General features: G+C 51.3%; 1 protein-coding gene across 1 annotated transcript in view; it reads left to right on the forward strand.

Moving 5' to 3' along the window:
• LOC144756165 (E3 ubiquitin-protein ligase TRIM39-like) overlaps window positions 1–18,293 on the forward strand; it is a 115,038-nt gene that overhangs the window by 4,422 nt on the left and 92,323 nt on the right. The window lies entirely within an intron of this gene.

The following is an 18,293-nucleotide window of genomic DNA, read 5'->3' on the forward strand; positions in this document are numbered from 1 at the left end:
GAGACGCCTCATGACGCGTCGCATAACCGTGACGTATCGGCTCTGCAGCGCAAACAAAACCCGTAACGTAAGCGTGCCGGAGCTAGCTTACAGATATATATATTTTTTTTAACCTTAATTAGACAAAATCCACACGTGCACATATCTTGAGGCCTTGCAAAGGCACATCAAACAAACAGTCCCTACAATTTTGCCAAGTTTGCTGGAAATCTATTCCCTTCATTTTTTTTTTTTACTGTTTCTCTAGGTTTTCTTCCCCTTGTTACGCTTACCGGGACGCTACCCGGTACGCGAACCGGACGCTCCAAAAACACAAGATGGCGGACTCCCGTTACGCTGCCGGTTAGCTGCCCGGTTCGCGTACCGGGAAGCGCCTCTACCGCGAAAAATCGCGGGGGACTTTAATATCCCCCTCATCAATCCTAGGGGGTCAGGAGGGGTTTACCTTGCCCCCTTTCCTTCATTTCCCCCTTCTTTTTTCACCACATCTTGTCTCTCGAACCTACCGAGAGACAAGATGGTGGCCGCTCCGGACTGTTTACAATGTTGACAGCTACGCTGCCGGTTAGCTGCCCGGTTAGCTGCCCGGTTCGCGTACCGGGACGCGCTTCTACGGCGTAAAATCGCAAAAATTTTTTATTTTTTTTATTTTTTGCCCCGCGGGGCACTTTAATATCCCCCTCATCAATCCTAGGGTGTCAGGAGGGGTCTACCTTGCCCCCTTTCCTTCATTTCTGTGACTCCTGAATATCTTTAGCACGTCTGCTGAACACCCTAAATGTAACACGCTTACCCCTTCAAGTTCTACGTTTTCAAACAGATGTTTCAGCTGTGACATCAGGAGGCACGGGAACTGAAGAGGGGAAGGTTGATGGGAGAGATGAAGGAATTCTCCTTTGGAGAGGGACATCAGAAGCGAGAACCATGGATGTTGGGGCCAAAATGGTGCCACCAAAATTACTGAGCAGAACCAAAGGGGATGATGGACTGAGTGTTGAACATTGCAAGCACTCACCCCCAGGCAACTGATCTGGGTTTAATCCATCATCATTCTTTAGCTCACTCCGCCACCCCAGTTCAGACATGGATATGCAAATCCGTATGACCCTGTGCCCCATGGAAATAGTCCAGCCCGAACTGCCACGCCATGTATTCCCTGGACAAGAAACAAGAATCCTAGGAATGGTTTCGTAGTTTCACCCCTCATCAGCTAGGAAAGCTTGAATCTAGTGGCACAGTGAGCCCGGGACCGGCGTGTGGGCATACCTTGCGCACTTAGGGCAAGAAAGCAAAAGACACACAATTGATGGACAGAATGCAGAACAAATGAAAACATTCACCCCCAGTCAAGAGATCTGGGTTGAATTTAGCTGGGTCTGAACTGGGGGTGAGTGTCTGAAAAGTTTCAACACTCTGTCCATCATCTCCTTGTGTTTGCTTTGTTCGCCCTAAATTTGTAGGGTATTCCCAGACGTAGATCCCTTGCTCATTTTGTCACTGGATTCAAGCTAGCCTGGCTGATGAGGGGTGTTACTCCGAACCTTTCCCAGGATGCTTTTTTCCGGTTCAGGGAAGACCTGGCAGTTCGGGACTGGACCATTGCCATGAGACACAGTGTCAAGACTGAGTTGCATATAGCTGGGTCTGAACTGGGGTGGCGAAGTGCGTGTCTGAAAAGCTTCAGCACTCTGTCCATCATCTCCTTGTGTTTGCTTAGAAAAGGAAGAGAAGAGGCAGCAAATAACCAATCATTAAGATATGCATAAATTGAACTCCCTTTCAATTGAAGATATGCTTACACTGGCTCCAGTACCTTTTGTGAAAACTTTCAGAAACATTGCTAGACCAAATGTCAGAAATGGAAATGACAAGCCCCCACTCCAAAATGTTTGACTGTCTTGATGAGTAGGGAAATGGAAGTAAGCATCTTGCAAGTCCGTTGTCCCCAAGAAGTCACCTACCGCTATCAGTGGGATTTGTGACTTTCAACGGGAGGGGGGAAGGTGGAGGTGGACCATCTGAAAAGTCTTTTACAGCACATACTTGTTCAGTGGTTTTAGTTTTGGCCTTGTTCGAAAAGCACCATCTGGTTTTGGCTCCAGAAAAAGTGCAGAGTAAAACCCTTGAGTTTTCTTTTGTGGTGGAACTGGTATAATAGCTTGCTTCTCCAATAACGCCTGTTAACCCATGTGAGAAGTTGGCCTGGTATATGATGTTCACTATTCTAGTGAGCACCTTGCACCAGTCCAAACAATCCTTATGGTGATGTTTGTAAAGTCAACCTTATAGACCAGCTATCCTAGTGGTAGCATGGACAAAAGCAGTCTCAGGCTAAACTCAAGAGGGCCTGTGTAGCCAGCTGTTTTACCATATGCAAACCTTTTAATACCACATGAAAGGACACCACACAGGTTATATATTCAAAATATATATGTATTTATTTCTAAATTAATCCCCTTAACTCTTTATGAGCACAGGAGCACAAGCGTATAACGAGTAACTGAATAGAACATACGAAAGTTGCACAAATATGGATAGGCCCTGGTGGCCCGCTAAACCATATACTAAAATAGTGGTATAAGAACCACGTCACAAACAATGGTAAGGCCTAGGGCCATGGGAATCGCTGGGGCTACACTGGACTAACAGTAGTTAGGGAGCTGGAGGCCCACAGGATGCAGGTGCAGTGTCTAAATGCAAACGCATGCACCCATAGAAGTCAATTGGTGCGTAAAGTTAGAAAGTTGCAGATTTGGAAGTCTTCCGACTGGACTAGAACTTAACCACTTAAAACTAGGACACTAGGAGTGTAAACCTCTACAGGGGCACCGCAGTACTCGCGTTACTTCACCCACAGGAAGCGGGTGCATAGGTGTCAAAGTGTCGGGTTTCGTCGTGGAGTTCTATGGAGCCTTGGAGAAAAGATGCTGCAGGTGACCAGGAGAGAAGAGTCCGGTTGGATCCAAGGGTGGATCGAAGATGTAGAGTACCTGAAAGCAGAGGGAACAGAGTCTGGGTCACCAGCCAGTGACCAGGAAGGAAGCAGGCGATGTTGGGTTGCGATCAGGTGATGTCGTGAAGCTTGGCTCCACTGCCACGTGGACCAGGAGGTGTCGATGACGACCAGGAGCTGGGCACGGACTGTCCCACGAAGGCTCTCGCTGATGGTGGTGTCGGTTCTCGATTCGGAATCAACAGGCCTTGGCAAATGCAACCCACGCAGGAATCGAAGATGGCTTCTGGATCAGACCAGCAAGGTCTGATGGGCTGCTCCTTTTCAGAGGAGCAAGGGGCTTCTGGATCAGACCAGCAAGGTCTGATGGGCTGCTCCTTTTCAGAGGAGCAATGGCCAGTCTGGAGCAACGAGACCAGCATTGAAAATTCAAAGGTTCGTCGTCACAAAGGCCACTAGCCAACGGGCAAGTGACCGGACAGACGCGTCGAGCAGGAAAATACAAAAGGGCCCCACGCAGCACTCGGTGAGTGTGGAGAGGTGATCTTCGGTGCAATGGATGCTCGGGCTGGGGCTTCTCAATCCCCAATGCACGGAAAGCAATTCGCTGGTTTTCCAAGATGGCCGGTCCCACGTCTCTCGTCGCCTCCACGGGTCTCAGCTTTGCTGTGGCTGTGGATCGGGCTGTTGGATGTCTGGAAGTCCGGGTCTTGTCAGGCTCTGTCGTTCGAGCTCCGGCGGGAGCAACGATAAAGCAAACCGTTGAGCGCTTGATGGTGCCTGCTTGCACAGGGTGGTCACTCCTTGACCACAAGGGAGATTCTTCAGTCTTCTACGTCGAGTAGGATGTCGAAGGGTCCAGAGTTTCGTATCCGTTTCAGTCAGGATTATCTAAAGTCTAAGGACACAGCTCCTACCATTATTCCAAAGCAAGGGGCTGGATTACCTGCTAGGTCCCTCCTATGGGTGGGACCCAGGAAGGGGGTGGTTATACCCCTTTCCCTTTGTCCAGTTTCGCGCCAGAGCTGGGACTGGAGTGCCCCAGCACCGGTTTGAACTGGCCTATGCATGGGACACCTTGTGTGCCCCAGGCAGTGTCTCCTTTCATTCAGCCCTCCCTGCCCCAATCCACTATCTCCCGTCTGGGGTGGTGCTAGCACCTCCCTGTGAAAGAAACCTATTGCCTGAGCCTCCCTCGCTGGAAGGAATCCCAGCAACAGGAGGTCTGACTTGTGTCTGTGGCAGCAGCATCCATTTTGTGATGCTGAGGCTCTGGTTAACTTTAACCGGGATTAAGGAAAGTAACATGTCTTCTCCCTCTAGAAGGGTGGAATGCTACCCCCGTCGCCAGGAATGGCGAGGGGGTAGTATTCCAAAGTGTATGACACCTTACACGACATGTTTTGATAAAGCCAAACCAAAGATAGCATTTAACCGCAATGTTCATAATGCACTTAAGAGTATATGGTATGGCAATATCCTGGAACAGCTAGAAGGACATGGGTCTGAAAGCTGCAGACAGGCTCAGCTCATGCTAGAGCACCATCTCACATAAAACCAAGCACTCTGCCTTCAGGATTGTTAAGGCCTGCCATAGGAGTGACTTATAGGTGCATATGTGTCCAGATATAAGGTTAGACATAGGTATACTATATCTAAGCAAGGGGTGCTTACACGACCTTGCCCCAGCTGAGTGATCAGCCAGTTGTGTCAGTTTGGATGGCCAGCCAGGGGTGGCAAAAGATATGCTGCAGCCCCTGGTCGGCCTTGAGTGCATCTATGCCCTGGGTACCTTTAGTACACTGCACAGGGACTCATAAGAGTGGCCCAAATCCCAATTGGTGATGTACCTAAAGTACGTGGTGTGAAATTTAGAGAGAGCACAGCAGGGCTGTGGGTCTGATTAGCAGGCCCACAGCCACATTAAGTCGAAAACCAGTGAAGCAAAAAGTACAAAAATGGGGTGACCATAGGATAGCAGACCCTACTCTCCTACACCCCATGAGCATAACTCTTTGTTTGTGTTCTTCTCTTGGTAATCGGTTGGAAACATACTGATCCTGTGGGGGATTCTCATAAATGGGATAACATAAACCGTTTTTATGTTTGCAAAAACCCACATGACTTGATCCATTCCTCCAACAGATGACAAGAATAGTTGCAATCTTTCCCCCACTCTGGTATAGTCACTTTTATGACTGTCCTGGATCCTAAGGAGGGTCCATGGGTCCCATTTTGATGGTGATCACAGCCCCTGACCACTGGCTCAGCCTCAAAAAGGATGCGATGCTTGTCTTTGCGTTAGAATAGTTGTTTATTCAAAAATAATGTATTTCTCATTGCGAGGTTTGAAATGACGCAGGATCTTCGTATCCTCTACTACTTCCCGGGCCATCACATCCAGATCTGCTCCAAATAATTTGGGCCAAGTGAAAGGCAGTTTTGGAAAAGAGTTCTCTGTGCTGCCTCCAGTTTCCAGAATTTCAACCAAATGCTGCAACGCCCCGCAATGTTTGCACTTCCATATTATGGAGCTGCCCATAAATTGCCAAAAGGTACATCTGAAAGAAATCTGGACAGCCGGTCCATATGTGCTATATGAATGGTTGGGTCCTCATTAACTTGCATGCAAACAGTTGCTGATTGTTTTTCAGATGAACTTGTGTAGCATACGCTGTGTAGGAACTCAAACCTGATTGAATAATTGGCTGCAGCATATGATATTTAAAGGCAGCTTCTAACTTCCTGTCCACTACTTTAAGAAGAGAGTCACATCTTCAGAGGCCAGGTTTCAGGATGATGCCAGAGATGCCAATATAGGGTTCACTTTGGGGGTTGGAAGAGAATCACCCGCAAAATCTTGTTGTAGGTACCGCTTATTCAAAAAGCAAGGTATAGAGGCTTTAAGAATGTCCTTCCATTCTTTCTACACCATATTTGTAAGTAAATCATGTAGAGATCAGTCATCCACTGTTGTTCTACTGTATTGGGAATAGAAACTTAAGTTTTCTCTTCAAACCCCAGTGAATCTCTAATATGCTCAAGGAGACCTTTCAACTGAAGACCTTGAACATATTTTCTCCTTTAATCTGTATCTTGATCCTCATCCTGATCCTCTTTCTGGTGTTTGGCTCGTGCCTCCACCAAAGTGGAATCTACTTCTTAATGTAGAACTCTCCACCATTTGGATTGCCACACATCAGTATAGTCCGCGTGGAATCTGAAGTGCACTCTCTCAGATGAGCATACCTGCCTCTTACTCAATATATTGACACTCGTTCTTTTGACATGTTCCACACATATGGAAGCACAAGCCTTTATTTAATGAAGACTGGTAAATCTTTTACATGGATGAGACCTGGATATGCACTTCCCCCTGAAGGGAACAGGGGGTAATGATCTAACCCTTCACTACTTGTCACACTGCCACCACCACCAGTCCACAAAGCCCAAGTAGAGAAATAGTACCAACTCAGTTTGGGGATTCCCCTTGACCTCTAAGGATTTCTCCAGGGTCTCGCATTGTTAAAGCAGGAATTGCCCTCATTGGGCTTGTGCAATTTTCACGCCCACTGAGTGAAAACAAAAAGTGACAAACCCCTATAGGGTAGGGCAGCAAAAGTACAAGGTAGGCAGTAACGCATATGTACAGTCAGTAAAAAACAAAAATAAGTAAAGGCAGCAATATCGCCAAATGCATGAAAACAAGAGTATAACATATTATTAAATGTCTTTTAAAAGAATAGTACAAAAGTAGCAGTTTCCAGGTTAGAAATTGTGTGACCTTAGTGAACAAGATGACTAGCAAGCTAAAGCTAAGTCGAGGAAGGAATGGAGAGCATAAAGAACTATACACCAGCGAATGAATCCTACAAAAATAAGTGATCAGGTAAAATAGTATGATAAAAGAGGGAAGCAAGAAAGGGAGAGGGGAAGGCGATGAAGCAGATTAACATGCCTCCTGGGTAAGACCGGTGAGAGTCTGCCTAATATCGAAAAAGGATTGTGGGAAGTTCAGCGTCACCCCTAAATGTAAACCACGAGGGTAATGGAAAGGCCGAAATCAACCACTACAAATCAGTGAAGCATTTTAAAAGAGTAAGAATTTAAAAAGAAAAAACCCATCATCCGAAATCAAGTGCTGGAGAAGATAATCATAAATCCAGAGATTGCTAAATAGTTACTGTCAAGGTCTGCACTCTGCAGGATCGATGTGACGTGATAAAGCTCCACCTCCAGACCTCCCAAACACCCTGAATATAAAACACAGGGTGTTCAAGCGATACGGCGAGGGAAAAACCCCTAAAAGGGGAAAAAACCCGGGAAGGAAAGGGAGGGAGCAGCTGGGAAAAGGAAGCTGTGAAAAGAAAGATGCACAAGTTAATACAAATCTCAAAACCCTACTCTCTTTCAATTCTCACTGAAACAACAGACTAGAAGCCACCTGCCTTTTGCTGTCCTTTTGTAGCGTTAATTCAACCTGCGCGCCTCCTTCACTCCTTCCCTGAACAACATGAAAGCCAGCATTATTATTTGTGCACACAATAGAAACTATGGTGTTTACATCTGTAAGGTAAAAAACCTACCCCGGGGTAAAATAACCTCCCGCTCCAATCCATGTCCTAGTATATAGTAGACCAGCATAAATGGATTTCTTCATCCACTAATCCTGGTGAGTTCCTGATAGCAATAGCAGTGTCAAAATACCCCAAACACGGCAGGGCGTAGTTCCTGCACTACTGCCCTCCGCTTTGGTACCTGTAATCCACAATCACGAGGGAAGTTTTAAACCCCAAACACGGCAGGGCGTAGTTCCTGCACTACTGCCCTCCGCTTTGGTGCCTGTAGTCCATAAACGTTAACAGTACATTTCTAGAGCATTGGTTCATGACGGCAATGTGAAGGAAAGAACCCCCAACACTCCGCCACTAGACGAGTCCAGTAACCGACTAGCCACCAGCAGGTAAGCGAGAACACCCGCTTCCCCACAGTCCTAAAGTCCCGATCACAATCCTTGAATGAGCAAGCCTACTTCCTGTGAGCTAGGCTCACGAACATAAGACACCGGAGCGCCTGCCAAGCAAAGCGCGGTACTTTACCAGAATGCCGACTCCAACCGGGAAATCCAAACAAAGTTCTCCCCAAACCTGGCAGGTTGCAGAAAAGCGAACCGCCAGCGCCTCCGCGGGACAACAGGGAAGAATCAAGTACGCCCGCGCCATGATCCTGCCGCGCTATAACACCGCGCCGCAAGGATCAAGGGAATTGTAGTTCTTAGCCAGAGCATCATGGGGATTGTAGTTCGGTAGGCGCAAGTCAGTTCCTGACAGTACGCCCTCCTCCCAAGCGCCTCCTAGGGCCTGGTTTGGACGGACACCTCAAATGGAAGGAACGAACTGCCCTTGGTGCGTGGACGTTGCTCCACGGTTCCCAGGAATCATTCTCCGCTGAATATCCCTTCCAGGAGACCAGATACCAGAGCACTCCACGGCGCAGCCTGGAATCACGAATGGAACGCACCTCGTATTCCACTCCATTTTCACCATCCACAGGCGGCGGCGCCACTCTGCGCGCTGAATGAGCTCTTTTCAAAAGGTGCACGTGGAACACTGGATGGATTCGTAAGGAGCCAGGTAACCTCAATCTATAGGCCACAGGATTCACTTGCCGAACAATCGGGTAAGGACCGATGTAACGAGGGTGGAACACGCTCCTTAGCTTAAATCGAATGTTCTTTGTGGAGAGCCATACTCTATCTCCCACCTTAAACAAGGGACCCGGCCTTCTGTGTTTATCTGCCCACCTCTTGTACACCTCCTTTGCCTTCACCAAATGCTTCTGGACACCCTGGTGCACCTTTCTCAACGCCCGAACGTGTGCCAGGACGGAGGGATGGTTGGTTACTTCTACAGGGACGTCTACAGGCATGGTGTGTGCATCATCAATCATTGACACTTATAGAGCGCGCTACCTACCCGTAGGGTCTCAAGGCGCTGGGGGGGGGGGGGGGGGTGCCGCTACTGCTCGAACAGCCAGGTCTTCAGCTTCTTCCTGAAGGAGAGGTGGTCTTGGGTCAGGCGCAGGTCGGTCGGGAGGGAGTTCCAGGTCTTGGCGGCCAGGTAGGAGAAGGACCTTCCTCCTGTAGTCGTTCTTCGGATGCGGGGGACGGCGGCGAGGGCGTGGTTGGCTGATCGGAGGTGGCGCTTGGGAGCGTAGAAGTTGACTCGGCTGTTGAGGTAGCTCGGGCCTTGGTCGTGTAGGGCTTTGTGTGCGTGGGTGAGGAGGCGGAAGGTGATTCTTTTGTTGACGGGGAGCCAGTGAAGGTCTCTCAGGTGTCCGGAGATGTGGCTGGTACGTGGGATGTCGAGGATGAGTCTGGCTGAGGCGTTCTGGATCCGCTGGAGTCTCTTCTGGAGCTTGGCGGTGGTACCGGCGTAGAGGGCGTTGCCGTAGTCCAGTCGGCTGGTGACGAGGGCCTGGGTGACGGTCTTCCTGGTCTCGGTGGGGATCCACCAGAAGATCTTCCGTAGCATGCGTAGGATGTTGAAGCACGCCGAGGAGACGCTGTTGACTTGCCTGGTCATGGAGAGGGAGGCGTCCAGGATGAAGCCCAGGTTGCGTGCATGGTCTGTGGGTTTGGGTGCGGTGCCCAGGGCGGGGGGCCACCAGGAGTTGTCCCAGGCGGAGGGCGAGGAGCCCAGGATGAGGACCTCCGTCTTGTCCGAGTTCAGTTTCAGGCGGCTGGTCGTCATCCACTCGGCTACCTCTTTCATCCCTTCGTGCAGGTTGGTTCTGGCGGCGGCGGGGTCGTTGGTCAGGGAGAGAATCAGCTGGGTATCGTCGGCGTAGGAGATTATGCTGAGGTTGTGTTTGCGTACGATGGCCGCGAGGGGGCTCATGTAGACGTTGAAGAGGGTGGGGCTCAGAGATGATCCTTGGGGGACGCCGCAGATGACTTCGGAGGCCTCTGACTTGTACGGTGGTAGGCGAACTCTCTGTGTTCTTCCGTCGAGGAAGGAGATGATCCATTCCAGTGCCTTCCCCTGGATTCCGGCGTTGTTGAGACGCTGTACTAGGGTGCGGTGGCAGACCGTGTCGAAAGCCGCGGAGAGGTCTAGGAGGATGAGGGCCGCTGTTTCTCCCTTGTCCATCAGGGCTCGGATGTCATCGGTGGCGGCGATGAGGGCGGTCTCGGTGCTGTGATTGGTACGGAAGCCAGACTGTGAGGGGTCGAGGGATCCGTTCGTCTCGAGGAAGGCGGCCAACTGCTTGTTGACGGTCTTCTCGATGACCTTGGCTGGAAACGGGAGGAGCGAGATGGGTCGGTAATTCTTGAGGTCGGTGGGGTCCGCTGTTGGTTTCTTGAGTAGAGCGCTGAGTTCGGCGTGTTTCCAGCTCTCCGGGAAGATGGTGGTGTCGAAGGATGTGTTGATGATGTCTCGCAGGTGGGGTGCGATGACAGCGTCGGCCTTGTTGAAGACGTGGTGAGGGCAGGGGTCGGTCGGTGATCCGGAGTGGATGGAGTTCATCGTGCGGATGGTGTCTTCGGTGCTGATCGGGGTCCAGGCGTGGAGGGTGGTGGTGGGGGGTGGTTGTTCGGTCCTGGTGTGCGCAGGTTGGTTGTTGAAGCTGTTGTGTATATCCGCGATCTTGTTGTGGAAGTATGAAGCGAGGGAGTTGCAGAGGTCTTGCGATGGGGTGATGTCGTTGTTACCTGCGCTGGGGTTGGAAAGCTCTTTCACGATGTTGAAGAGTTCCTTGCAGTTGTGTGCGTTGTTGTCCAACCGGTCCTTGAATGCTGTTTTCTTGGCGGCGCGGATCAGCTGGTGGTGTTTCCGGGTGGCAAGTTTGAAGGAGGTCCTGTTGTCCGGTGTCGGTTCCCTTCTCCAGACTTTCTCGAGGGCTCGGCAGTTCTTCTTGGAGCTCTTGAGTTCGTCGGTGAACCATGGGGCCTTCTTGCTGCCGGGTCTGCTAGGCGGGGTCCTCAGTGGGGCGAGTTCGTCGGCGCAGTTGCTGATCCACTTCGTGAGGTTGTCGGCGGCCTGGCTGGGGTTCGCTGAGCTGGCAGGAGGGTGCTGGCCCAGGGAGGTGGCGAGCTGGTCTGCCGTGATCTTGTTCCAGCTTCTGCGGGCGGCCTGTTGCTGGTGTTGGTGGGTCGTTGTTCTCTTGAAGGTGAAGTGGACGCAGCTGTGGTCCGTCCATTGAAGCTCTGTGGTGTGGCTGAAGGTGACGTCTTTGCTGGATGAGAAGACGGCGTCGAGTGTGTGTCCGGCGAGGTGGGTGGGGGTGGACACCAGTTGCTTGAGTCCCAGGTTGGCGAGGTTGTCGAGCAGGGTGCTGGTGTTGCGGTCGTTGTTGTTCTCCAGATGGAAGTTGAGGTCTCCCAGGAGGATGTAGTCGGCGGATGGGAGGGCATGCGGGCTGACGAAGTCGGCGATGTCCTCGCTGAATTGCGTGCGTGGTCCAGGGGGTCGGTAGATCAGGGTGCCTCTGAGGGTGGTGTTCGGGTTGGTGTGGATCTGGAAATGCAGGTGTTCGGCGCTGGTCGGAGTGTTGTCGGTGCTGGTCGTGAGCCGGATGGTGCTCCTGTGGATGATGGCGATGCCTCCTCCCATCTGGTTGGCGTTTCGGTCCCTCCGGACGATCTTGTAGCCCTCCGGGATGGCGATGGCGATGTCGGGAGCTGAAGAGGCGTTCATCCAGGTCTCCGTGAGGAAGGCAACGTCAGGGGCTGTGGTGTCGAGGAGGTCCCAGAGTTCGATGGCGTGTCTGTGGACGGAGCGGGTGTTGAGCAGGATGCACTTGAGGTGGGTGCTGCTGGTGTTCGACTTGGCGGGTGCTGGTGCGAGGCAGGTCCGGCTGCAGGTGAACTTGCAGGCGTGGCAGCTGAAGGGTCCGTGGGTGTGCTTCGGGGCGGCTCGGTGACATCCTGGGATGTGGCCGGTGTTGAGTGCGATGAGGTCGGTGGCGCTGTAGGTTCGTCGGGTCGGCTTCCGTCGGTGGGGGCCAGGGGTCCTGGCACTGGGCGCGGTCCAGGCGCGGACGGGCGCAGACGGGCTTACCTTTGGCGCGCCTTCGGCGCACAATCGGCGCACCCGCTGCGCGTGACCGCTGCGCGTTCGCACGGTCGCCATTTAAGGCGAAGTGCGCGGGTGGGCGGAGCAGCTGGGAGGCGGGAGCGGGGAGGGAAACAGAAGAGAAAAAGGGGCGGGGCTAAAGGCGGTGGCGGGAAGCGGGAGCGGGGGGCGGCGAGGTGGGCAGAACACGCCGAGAACGGCCGATACAAAACGAGCACAAATTTTAGTCAAAACGGGGGAAAGAGACAGTGACACACGATTGAAAACAAGCACAAATTCAGTCAGAAACGGGGAAAAAGGCAGTGACACACGATTGAAAACAAGCACAGATTCAGTCAAAAACGGGGAAAAAGGCAGTGACACACGATTGAAAACAAGCACAAATTCAGTCAAAAACGGGGAAAAAGGCAGTGACACACGATTGAAAACAAGCACAAATTCAGTCAAAAACGGGGAAAAAGGCAGTGACACACGATTGAAAACAAGCACAAATTCAGTCAAAAAACGGGGGAAAACCAAGGAGGGCGCTCAGGGCGGCAGCGAGGCCGGCGCTGAGGCAGAGGCAGGCACTGGGGGCGCACGCAGCAGCTGGTGGCCGTGCGGCGCGGGGGTGTCCCACAAGTGGGTCACACTCACCTGCGTCGCACGGTCGCCATTTAAGGCCAAGTGCGCGGGTGGGCGGAGCAGCTGGGAGGCGGGAGCGGGGAGGGAAACAGAAGAGAAAAAGGGGCGGGGCTAAGGCGGTGGCGGGAAGCGGGAGCGGGGGGCGGCGAGGTGGGCAGAACACGCCGAGAACGGCCGATACAAAACGAGCACAAATTTTAGTCAAAACGGGGGAAAGAGACAGTGACACACGATTGAAAACAAGCACAAATTCAGTCAGAAACGGGGAAAAAGGCAGTGACACACGATTGAAAACAAGCACAGATTCAGTCAGAAACGGGGAAAAAGGCAGTGACACACGATTGAAAACAAGCACAAATTCAGTCAAAAACGGGGAAAAAGGCAGTGACACACGATTGAAAACAAGCACAAATTCAGTCAAAAACGGGGAAAAAGGCAGTGACACACGATTGAAAACAAGCACAAATTCAGTCAAAAAACGGGGGAAAACCAAGGAGGGCGCTCAGGGCGGCAGCGAGGCCGGCGCTGAGGCAGAGGCAGGCACTGGGGGCGCACGCAGCAGCTGGTGGCCGTGCGGCGCGGGGGTGTCCCACAAGTGTCATAACCGTAGTTGGCCTTAAATGGAGACATCCCTGTGGAGCTATGCCATGCGTTGTTGTAGGCCAACTTCGCCATCCACAACAAATTCACCCAAGATTCGTGCGCCTCCCTGGAATAACACCTTAAGTATTTTTTCAGAGTTTGATTCAACCTTTCGGTTTGTCCATCCGTTTGTGGATGAAAGCTGGTTGAAAGAGCCGCTTCAATGCCCAACGCTTTACACCACATATTCCAAAAACGGGCCACGAACTGGGGACCCCTATCAGACACAATCACCCGCGGAAGACCGTGTAACCGTATGACCTGCGAGGCCAACAGCTGAGCCGTTTGCCCTGCTGTAGGGAGATTTTTGCAAGGGATGAAATGTCCCATTTTGGTCAGATTATCCACCACCACCATGATCGCCGAACACCCCTGATCCATTGGTAAGCCTGTGGTGAAATCCAGACTTATGTTCTGCCACGGACGAGCAGGCGATGGCATAGGCATCAACAAGCCTTTTTGTTTGTTGTTGTCTCCTTTTGCTCTGGCACATGTGTCGCACTTTTGTACCCACTGGGCCACGTCCTTGGCCAAAGTTTCCCACCAAAAATGCCTTTTAAGGAGATACACTGTTTTAGTCACACCAGGGTGCCCGGCCATGGGAGCTTCGTGACACCACTCAAATGCCTTTCTCCTTAGCACCTTGGTAGGAAGGAACAAACCTTTCCCTTGCAAGGGGAGCCCTTGTTTCAACACCCTTCCCGGAGCCTCAGCAGTCCAGAGCCCCCAAGCTGCCATCGATCTGGAGTTCCTGATTTCTTCCAGAAAGGTCTCGGCCCGAACCACACACAACACCTTGGCTGAGGGGATGATAGCATGCTGCGTTTCTGTCTGCTGTTCGTTTGGTAATTGTTGTCTGGACAGCGCATCGGCCTTTCTGTTGTCTGTACCTGGTCTAAACGTCACCACGAAATTATATTCCGCAAAGAAAAGCATCCAGCGCATTTGCCTTTGCGTTAGGTGCCTAGCGGAGGTCATGTATTGCAGGTTTCTGTGATCAGTGTACACTGTCACGGCATGACAAGCCCCCCATAGGTACTGCCTCCATTCCTGAAAAGCCCTCTTGATGGCTAGAAGTTCCTTCTCTGCAATAGTATAGTTGTATTCAGCAGAGGACAACTTTTTGGAGAGATAGGCAACCGGATGGAGTTGACCGGTAAGAGGATCTCGCTGAGACAAGACCGCTCCAATCGCTTCGTCCGAAGCGTCGGCCTCTACCACAAACGGATGTTCCAACACTGGGTGTGCCAGCACCGGCGCTGATGTGAAAGCCTTTTTTAATGTCCGGAAAGCCTCATCCGCCTCTGCAGTCCACACAAAGGGTGCCCCCTTTCTCAGCAGTCTGGTAATGGGGACGGCTGTCTGTGAGAAATGGACTATAAATCGGCGATAATAATTGGCGAACCCCAGGAAACTCTGTACTTCACGCACATTCCCTGGGGCGGGCCAATCCTTTACCGCCTGCACTTTCCTGTCGGACATTTGTAGTCCCTTTGAACTGAGGTTGACCCCCAGAAACTCCACCTCGCTGACCCCGAACTCGCACTTACTCAACTTGACGTATAGCCGATTGTCTCTCAGTTTATCCAGAACCATTTTAACTTGTGCTGTATGACTTTCCTCGTTCTGTGAGTACACCAGTATATCATCTATGTATACCACTACAAAACGGTCCACATAGTCCTTTAGCACGTCGTTGATAAAAAACTGAAATGCCGCAGGGGCGTTGCACAAACCAAAAGGCATCACCAGGTACTCATATAGCCCATATCGCGTCTTGAACGCGGTTTTCCACTCATCCCCCTCGCGGACTCTGACCAGGTGATAAGCCCCCCGTAGATCCAACCGGGTGTAAACCTTGGCTTCTCTCACCTGGTCGAGCAAAACAGAAATGAGAGGGAGAGGGTAACGATTCCGCACGGTGTTCCTGTTCAAGACGCGATAATCCACACAAGCCCTGAGATCGCCATTAGCTTTCGCTATGAAGAACAAAGGGGAGGCTGCAGGTGAACGGGATGGTCTAATGAACCCCAGCCGAAGATAGTGGTCTATGTATTCCCTCAAGTGAGCTGTTTCAGGCACAGATAGCGCGTACACTCTACAAGAGGGTATCGTAGCCCCCTCCACCAGATCTATGCGACAATCGTAGTCTCTATGTGGTGGCAGGGTTTCCGCCTTGCTCTCACTGAACACGTCGCTATAGAGACTGTATTCTCTGGGTAGTTGCACATTCGTTTCCACCGCTGTGGCAGCGGAATACGATGAAGACAGAACTGCGATGTGTGAGGAAGGATAGGGCACCATATGTGCTCCACAGATCTCGGGCACAAACCGGAACGTTTTGGACTTCCAGTCCACGACCGGGTTGTGATGACACAACCAGGGCATACCAAGGATCACCTCATACTGGGGAGCAGCTATAATGTTTAGCGATAAAGTTTAGGAGTGGACAATTCCCTTTTGTCTCACTGATAGCCCTACCTCACAGGTTTTTTCTGTGATCTGTCCGGATTTCAATGGCTGCCCATCCACAGCCAGTACTTCCTCCGGATTATCTCTGGGTACACGAGGTAAGGCCAGCCTAGACACCAAGCCATCATCGATAAAATTACCGGTGGCTCCGGAATCCAACATGACCAACACCTGATGGAACAGTTGCTCACATTCCAAGGTCATGCCTATAACCAGATGGGATTCTGTCTCTCCTATCCCTATAGTAGAGAGAGAGAGGTGAGTTTCCACTCCTTCTCTTCGTCCACCACCTGCCTCTTGTCCTTGTCCTGTTCGGTTTCAGCCCCTGTGGTAGACACCGCCACTTTCTTGAATCGACTAACAACAGATGTCTTAGGCTTGGAAGGGCATTCACGGACGTAGTGTCCTTTTTTACCACAGTACATACATAGCCCTTGGGTTCTCCGGACTTCCCTTTCTTCTCTGGACAATGGTGCTCTAAGCGCTCCTATCTCCATTGGCTCTGGGCTACTCTCCGTTCCCCCTGACACCTTACGAGGGGAACGATCCACATACAAGGAACCTCTCTCCCATCTTCTCCTGGAACCCCCTCTTTCCGTCATTCTGCTGTCCAATCTCAAGGCCAGATTAACCATGTCTACGCATGTCCTAGGCTGGGGATCCACCTGAGCTATGACGTCTTTTAGGTCTTTCTTCAAACCCTGATAGAAAAGGGACATTCTTTTGTCTTCTGGCCACTCAGCCTCCGCCACCAACTTATTGAACTTAGTCAAATAGGTAATCAACTCAACCCTTCCCTGTCTTAACTCCAATAACTCTCTATCGGCGCTAAAATTTGTTGCCCTGCGGTCAAACACCTTCTCGAACTCGGTTCTAAAAGCCGACCAGTCAGACAAGATGGCATCGTTATTTTTCACTAAAGGCACCGCCCAGTTGGCGGCATCCCCTACCAAGTAAGATATGGCGAAAGCCACTCGGGAATGATTGGTTGGGAACGAAGCCGGTTTACATGTAAAATGCATTAACACCTGGGTCAAAAATACTTGTATTTTCCCTGGATCCCTGGAGTACCTTTCAGGATTGGCTAAAGGAATGGGCGGAGGTACCGTTACCTGTATGGAAGACGCAGCAGATGAGGCATTAAAGGGGTTCTTTGACAACTGTTCTACCTTGTCTCGCAGTGCGGTAGTTTCGGCTTTGGAAGAAGCCAACTCCTGCTGCACTAACACTAACGCATGCAACACATCCTCCGTGGATGCCATTTATCAACACCACACCAACCGGGCAGAGTGAAATTCGTGGGTACTTGATTCTGTCAAGGTCTGCACTCTGCAGGATCGATGTGACGTGATAAAGCTCCACCTCCGGACCTCCCAAACACCCTGAATATAAAACACAGGGTGTTCAAGCGATACGGCGAGGGAAAAACCCCTAAAAGGGGAAAAAACCCGGGAAGGAAAGGGAGGGAGCAGCTGGGAAAAGGAAGCTGTGAAAAGAAAGATGCACAAGTTAATACAAATCTCAAAACCCTACTCTCTTTCAATTCTCACTGAAACAACAGACTAGAAGCCACCTGCCTTTTGCTGTCCTTTTGTAGCGTCAATCCAACCTGCGCGCCTCCTTCACTCCTTCCCTGAACAACATGAAAGCCAGCATTATTATTTGTGCACACAATAGAAACTATGGTGTTTACATCTGTAAGGTAAAAAACCTACCCCGGGGGAAAATAACCTCCCGCTGCAATCCATGTCCTAGTATATAGTAGACCAGCATAAATGGATTCCTTCATCCACTAATCCTGGTGAGTTCCTGATAGCAATAGCAGTGTCAAAATACCCCAAACACGGCAGGGCGTAGTTCCTGCACTACTGCCCTCCGCTTTGGTACCTGTAATCCACAATCACGAGGGAAGTTTTAAACCCCAAACACGGCAGGGCGTAGTTCCTGCACTACTGCCCTCCGCTTTGGTGCCTGTAGTCCATAAACGTTAACAGTACATTTCTAGAGCATTGGTTCATGACGGCAATGTGAAGGAAAGAACCCCCAACACTCCGCCACTAGACGAGTCCAGTAACCGACTAGCCACCAGCAGGTAAGCGAGAACACCCGCTTCCCCACAGTCCTAAAGTCCCGATCACAATCCTTGAATGAGCAAGCCTACTTCCTGTGAGCTAGGCTCACGAACATAAGACACCGGAGCGCCTGCCAAGCAAAGCGCGGTACTTTACCAGAATGCCGACTCCAACCGGGAAATCCAAACAAAGTTCTCCCCAAACCTGGCAGGTTGCAGAAAAGCGAACCGCCAGCGCCTCCGCGGGACAACAGGGAAGAATCAAGTACGCCCGCGCCATGATCCTGCCGCGCTATAACACCGCGCCGCAAAGGATCAAGGGAATTGTAGTTCTTAGCCAGAGCATCATGGGGATTGTAGTTCGGGAGGCGCAAGTCAGTTCCTGACAGTTACCACAGGATATCACAACATGCGTCTCGTCATAAATGCTCCATCGGCTACCTTGCCCATCATC

This window comes from Lissotriton helveticus, chromosome 5_1 (genome assembly GCF_964261635.1).
Source record: "Lissotriton helveticus chromosome 5_1, aLisHel1.1, whole genome shotgun sequence".
NCBI lineage: Eukaryota > Metazoa > Chordata > Amphibia > Caudata > Salamandridae > Lissotriton > Lissotriton helveticus.